This window comes from Sinohyriopsis cumingii, unplaced genomic scaffold (assembly GCF_028554795.1).
Source record: "Sinohyriopsis cumingii isolate HCF-2022 unplaced genomic scaffold, ASM2855479v2 utg003021l, whole genome shotgun sequence".
NCBI classification, from domain to species: Eukaryota; Metazoa; Mollusca; class Bivalvia; order Unionida; family Unionidae; genus Sinohyriopsis; species Sinohyriopsis cumingii.
Window position 1 is genome coordinate 67,369 of NW_028316369.1, and position 7,806 is coordinate 75,174.

A 7,806-nucleotide genomic window follows, 5' to 3' on the forward strand; every position below is an offset into this window, starting at 1 on the left:
CTGCTATTGTTTAGTTCTAAAACAGAATTAAGTGGCGTAAGAAGAAAAATATCTGAACCTGAAGGAATTTATTAACTAGATCAATTTCAATAACTCGTCATGGCAAACCCCAAGATTTCTACTGCGTACTAACATCTTCCTGCTCCATATCACACAACTGCTCAATGACAATGGCCCATTGTCAAGCAAATGTTTCCTTGAAAACAGACAAATACAGCCCAATTCCAAGAAGCTTACATGTCCAAGTCTAACAATGGTACGTCTAGAATTTAAAGTGATGCCGTCACAAAAACGAATTCTGACTTCCAATTCTTGCTACGGTCCCAATAAGTGTAAGAAGTATTAAAATAGGTTTTAACTTACCTTCGAGTGCACCCTCTTTACATTATTTTTCCCAGTCGAATCTTTCTTCTTATGCACCATGTGATTGTCTTTACATATAATTTGCAATTTGAATAAACAAAAGTTCACTAAAACATAACATAATGGTCCAAACATGATATTAATACATAAAAATAGTAAATATTTAGCTCCACCATAAACCTAGTCTTAATACGGTTTTCACTTTATTTATATCACTGCACAATGAATTCGATTCCTTCCTTTAGTTCTTTCAATGAATTATAATTGGATGTTTTAATTATATAATGTACATTCCTTCTTTGATTGCGTATAGTGGTTTGGTTACAGCAATATTAGAAAATGGGTCAAGGAACACATACCCTAGAATCAAGCTGAATATCGGATCCAACAGTAACCAACATTACCAGAGACCATACTGTGTATAACCGCTGATAAGTCGAGTACAACCGCACGCACCTAAATATGCCGTCACATGATGAGCTAGTATATCATGGTCTTTAGTGTTTATTCTCTTGATTATTTTGAACAACTGCATAGACCTAGATCTGCTAGGCATTATTTGATGGTAAATCTGGGTCTCTGCAGTTTGCAGTTGAACTCGACCTTAAGCTAGTATTTTTGGTACGTGCCCACGTTTTAAAATGATTCTTCTAGAATGTAAAATGACGTAAAAACAAGAAAACAATGTCTGACCTCCAGTAATTTTCATAGTAAGAACCATTGAAACAAATTTTAATATACGTATCTCTCCACTTTTTACATTTGAAATATATGTATTTACATAATATTCTAAAAACCTTTTGAAAAGTATTCCCTAACTTTTTTGGTTTAAAAAATTGACTTCATGGGCTAACAAGTGCGACGGTCCGATTGAATGAGCCGAGTTCTGAGTTGGTATAATACATGTGGAAAATAATTTTGCTTTGCAGACTGACATACATTTTTTGTATATGTAATTCATTGGAACTATTTTGTCTGGTTGATTTTAGATACACGTTCGGTAATTTTGCGAGAAACTCAATTGTAGTGTTAACTAAAATGCTGCGACAAGATATTTATTTTAAATCAGGTCTGGTCAATATATATTCCTAAAGGTCGATAATACACTCTCACGTCTATTTATTTCTAATACATTAATGAGACGGGTAGAGAGGCTGTTTTTATATGTTTATATGCATGTTTATACATTATACAGAACATTAATTTCTGTCTAAACAAGTAAAAGGTATTGGCAATTAATTGAGATTTCCTGCTCTCAGACACCGAAAGATTTGGTCCAAAAGATTATCTTTCGTGTTAGAAGCTAGCTCTGCAAAGGAACGTGCTTTCAGGAATTGATTCCTTGATACGTGTAGTAGATAAGACTGAATAATAACAAATAATCAGTTAAATCAATTTAGTATATAATACTGTACGAGTACGAATCACCAGAAAATATTGTTTCTTCCAAGCTCATATTGCAAAGCATGACAAGACAATCTCCCGATCTGCAGATGCTCATGGATTTATTACTAATAATGGAATAGATACCTCAGACAATCGGGGTATGGAAGGGATGTTGCTTGAGAGCGAGGTTGATAGAGTAACAAAATATTGTATCGTTACATTCTTTGAAAATATATAGCTCCATTCTATTTTCAAAGTGCCATACAAGTAACGAACAAACACTTAAGAGGCATTCAATCCCATAGTCAGATAACACATTAGGCGAAGTAAAATAACGTTTCCTTTAGATATAGAAGCCCTCCTATATAATGACTGCATCAATAAACTTTATATATGAAAACAATAACTTTCGAAACCAATGTTGTGCTCAAGACGAGGTAAGAATAAATGCCCCCATATTGGTTTCGAGTCCTCTTCCTCAACGTTCTTTTTAGATAAAATAGATCTCTTATATAAAACAATATACAGGCATCAGACCACTAAAATACGAGACAAACAACACTCCTTAGAGCATTTACATATAATCGACTTTGATGATAAAGACGTTAATATCAATATTTAATATTCTATGTATCTTAAAAGCATGGAAGGTTGTGAAATCTAGTGCTTACTTCTCTACCGAGTATTGTGGTTTCGAAAGACAAAATGGTTGCCAGACTATGTATCTGTTCACAGCTCTATTTCTTGCCTGATACTGCAGATGTTTTCGATTCTAAAAGAATGTCATTTTTCTACAATATTTGAAACCCCTGTGTCTTGTTTCAATGAGGATAAACCATTCATGGAGGGGGAAGGCATAGAGTATTAAAACCTTTCAAAGTACGAAGCAGTTATAGAACTTGGTTGCAACAATGACATAAGGATATGAAAAAAGTTGACACAAATTATTCGTATAATTCCAATTGAATGTTTCAGTAAATTACATGCTACAACTGCTAAATTAACACAGAACAATATAAGGCTGTTGTCATTGCTCATTGAAGATTTGTCATAGGTAATTCCAATTGGATACATGTTTTTAGGTACCAAATGTAAATTATTCCCATGAATACTAAAATAGTTTTATGTATATTGATTTAATCAACGCATGCTTTGCGCCAAGTTTATTTCTTCCATTAAGCCTTAAATTATGAATTTGTCCATAATTTCACATAAATTTATTTCAATTCAGTGACGTTCAGTCTGTAACAAATATACAGTAGGTAAAGTGCTCTCTCACATTTTAAGCTTATGTTATTGTTTCCTAAGATGCTTAATTTAAACATTTCGCAATGACCAAAGGTTGATACATAAATCAAACTTTCTAACTAAAAACGAACATCATTAGCACAATGATGAAATTCCTGAGTAAAATTAATAAAAGAAATCTAGATTTATTATTTAAAAAATGTACTGCAACCAGAAAGTTTGTTATCTAACAATAATTTTATTTTTTGCTCCGTAAAAAGCTGTTAATGTTCATTAAGTGTGCATAACCTACCAATTTTATGTTGCTATGCATCAAGTGTTTTGTTGAAAGATCTGTTTTACAAATGTGCCTCAGGATATACTGAAAATCAGATCATGTACCCGGGAATGGATAGAAAGACAGACAAGCCTAAATGAAAATGTCCGTGCTGCAACAAGGTTCTAGTGTAATTAGCAATTTACTGAGTAAATTATTGTAGAATATATTATTACAGAACGAAACCCAAAGCAACGCATTTACCATGTTATATGAGTGACATCATGTTAGGTAATTTAACAGAAAGACAATGCAACTTTGATGAAGCAGAACGTACGAAGTGTAGTAGTTAGCTTAGTAAACAATTTCTTTCGTAGAAACTATTTTGATGACAAATAAATGAAACTATCTATACTTTAATTTACATATTTTCTTATAAAAATATACAAATGTACTGACGATTAGCTACGTGCACATTTACGCATTCTATGCATATCTTACATTCAGTCTGTTTGAATTTTAGTGAAGTTTAGTATCAGTTAGCTTTGTATTTTGTTTTTGTGATTTTACTTTTGCTTTGTTTTTTTTTGTGTTTTTCCTTGCTTCAAAATCTGCATTTGAGCCGCCGTGACTCAGACTTGCAATTCATGGTGTCCATGTTTGAACTCTACCCAGACTGAGGTGGTTATCGAGGAGTAAGGTGCTTTACCCCAATTACCTTATCACAGAACAACATTTGCTGACAAGATTCCAACTTAAGCATTAAGAAACTTAAACATTTTTAATGTATCAATAGCTTGTAAATTAAATTATCTATAGCAGTTGGTATTAGCTAAAGGAAAGTAACTAATATGCGATTTCCACTTCAGGTGTTAGGATAGGAATAAAAAATATATGATTAATTTCCCTTTGCATAAAAGCTTAAGACACAACATGAGAACCAGGATGTGGGTCAAAAGTTCATTTCTAGAATATTCTAAGTTGCAAATAAGATCAGGTCTATTGCTAAAACATTACAAACAACAGGTAGACCAAGAGTTCTCAACGGTAAAACCTATCTCCTGAATTCAAAACCAAGTTATTTAGAGGTACCTATACCAAAGGTGATCAAAATTGTGTACGTAATTGTGCCGATATCGTCGTTGTAATGTTATGTCATGATCCAGTACAGTATGCATTTATCATGTACTTTTGACCACAACAAAAAACATAAATGAGGAAGATGTCGTTTACTCAAGAACGTTGGACTCGCATTTAGATAGTCATTCTACCTCGGAAAGAGCAGCCCTACCTGAGAAAGTATTTCGCCGACCAAGTTACACATATGAAACATTGAATGATGGCCTTGTCCTTGGCTATACAATGGCTAAAATGATGTTACCACGTATATGTATTAAAGCCGTGAAGTGTTAAAAGAAAATACCAAATAACTGTATTATGAATCCATTATCGCGTCTCTTTTCGCTACCCAAGCACAACAAATGAAAACAGACTTACAGTGCATATCAGTATCATTTAACTTCTGTTATGTTTTTCTAAAGGTGAAGATAAACCGAAGCATGTAGAAGGAACTAGTCTATACGATTCTGGACAGAGAGCTTTAAAGCGAGCGTTTTACCTCCTGTACTATCGACATCTTTACCACCTACCTTAACAGGTGCGAGCTACCTACTATATTTCCTACGTGTTTAATACCTACTAATGTTGGCTACCAGCTAGTAATTACACCACTGTTCACTAATATTTACTTTCCGTGCCCAATAACAGAATTATAAATTAGGTCTAAGCAGCTGCCAACAAAATCCATTTTGTAATTTTATTTCATACTTTAAATTGTTAACAATAATTCATCGTTTGTAACTTTGTATGGATTGGAGGCAGGATCAATGGAATATGTATGTATGTATGTATGTATGTATGTATGTATGTATGTATGTATGTATGTATGTATGTATGTATGTATGTATGTATGTATGTATCTCTATATGCATGTATGTGTGTATGTGTTTATGTATGTATGTATGTATGTATGTTGTATGTATGTATGTATGTATGTATGCATGTATGTGTGTATGTTTATGTATGTATGTATGTATGTATGTATGTATGTATGTATGTATGTATGTATGTCTGTGTGCATGTATATGTGCATGTTTGTATGTATATATGTATGCATGTATGCATGTATGTGTGTATGTGTTTATGTATGTATGTATGTATGTATGTCTGTGTGCATGTATGTGTGCATGTATGTATGTATGTATGTATGTATGTATGTATGTATGTATGTATGTATGTATGTATGTATGAATGTATGTATGTATGTGTGTATGTATGTGTGCATATATGTGTGCATGTATGTATGTATGTATGTGTGTATGTATGTATGTATGTGTGTGTGTATGTATGTATGTATGTATGTATGTATGTATGTGTGTGTGTATGTATGTATGTATGTATGTATGTATGTATGTATGTATGTATGTATGTATGTGTACATGTATGTGTGCATGTATGTATGTATGTATGTATGTATGAATGTATGTATGTATGTATGTATGTATGTATGTATGTATGTATGTATGTGTGTATGTATGTGTGCATGTATGTCTGCATGTATGTATGTATGTATGTGTGTATGTATGTATGTATGCATGCATGCATGTATGTATGTATGTATGTATGTATGTATGTATGTATGTATGTGTGCATGTATGCGTGCATGTATGTATGTATGTATGTATGTATGTATGTGTGAGTATGTATGTATGTACGTACGTACGTACGTATGTATGTATGTATGTATGTATGTATGTATGTATGTATGTATGTATGTATGTATGTATGTATGTATGTCTGTATGTATGCATGTGTGCATGTATGTGCGCATGTATGTATGTATGTATGTATGTATGTATGTAGATGTGCATGTATGTGTGTATTTATGTATGTATGTATGTATGTAGTCGTGTATATATGACTCAGTGGGATGAGTAGACAGTGCATCTACTTAAGTTAATATGGTGATTGTTTCATCGATTGTGATTGTACCAAAAGTAACTAAATAAAGTAATTATATATTTGTCTTCTTTTTCCAAGTGTGTGAAACTGTATTGACCTGAATGCATTCTGTCCCAAAGTTTGTACACATATAAATTGCCCGTAAAAAATATTCTATTCTGTGAAGATCAGTCTTTACTAAACAAACATCAGTAGGTACCCGCTTGCATTTTATTTTTATTTGCATTTACCAGTCACATATCATATCCAATAATTTATATATATATATATATATATATATATATATATATATATATATATATATATATATATATATATATATATATATATATATATATATATATATATATATATATATATATATATATATATATATATATATATATATATATATATATATAATTTCCTCCCGGAAACATGCATGATCATTAGAAGTGATCAACAGTGCCGATCAAAACTGAAGAAACGAAAAATTTCATTTATGTTTATAGAACATGAGCATGAACCTGCGTCTTTAAGCCTTTACAATTCCAGAATGTACTGAATTAAAAATAAACATTGATTTAATATATATCATCAGTTCCAATCTACATATGCAAATGCAAATGCCTGCCACAATACCTATGTTTAGAAAAAGTTGTTTTTGTGGCATAAAGCTAATGATTGTCTCACATATGGATATGCTGACGGATAGATGGACATGTGAATATGACCAACTCAAAAATACATATATTGCAAGCAGTAGTAGCATAACTAGCAACAGAGAAACTAACACCAAGATGATTCTATTATTTTTGTTTTTGAAGGCTGCTCTCCCCGGTTGATCTTCACATAGCATTTGGGTAGGCCCTCCTGCCCTACTTGTTTTTGTGTAAATGCTATATTTTTTGGATGTTATTATATATATATATATATATATATATATATATATATATATATATATATATATATATATATATATATATATATATATATATATATATATATATATATATATATATATATATATATATATATATATATATATATATATATATATACATACATACATACATACATACATACATACATACATACATACATACATACATACATACATACATACATACATACATATAATTTTCTAGTGTAATTTTATATTTTTTTATATTTAAAAAATATATCTCAGGCATTCATCGTCGAACAATTTGTAAGTTTCATTCATCTCTGCCTCTTGTCTTGTTTCTTGGTTTTTTTTTTTTGCTGTTCTTATCTGTCTCTCTCTATTTGCATCTTCTATTTACATTGATGGTTGTAGTTCTAGCTGATCTTCCATCATGTATTCTTCGTATCTTTCATAGTCTTCGAAATCTTCTAGATACTCGTTGCTTTGATCGTATGTCCATTGGGCTGATTGTAGTTGTGGTTGTATTTGTGATGTTTCTTGTAGTGTGTTTACCTTCTTTGTGGTCAGCTATGTTTGTTTTTTGGATTCTTCTCTTTGTTTTCTTGGCTAATGTCTTTTTGTTTCTGTATTCCTGTTACTTTCTTTT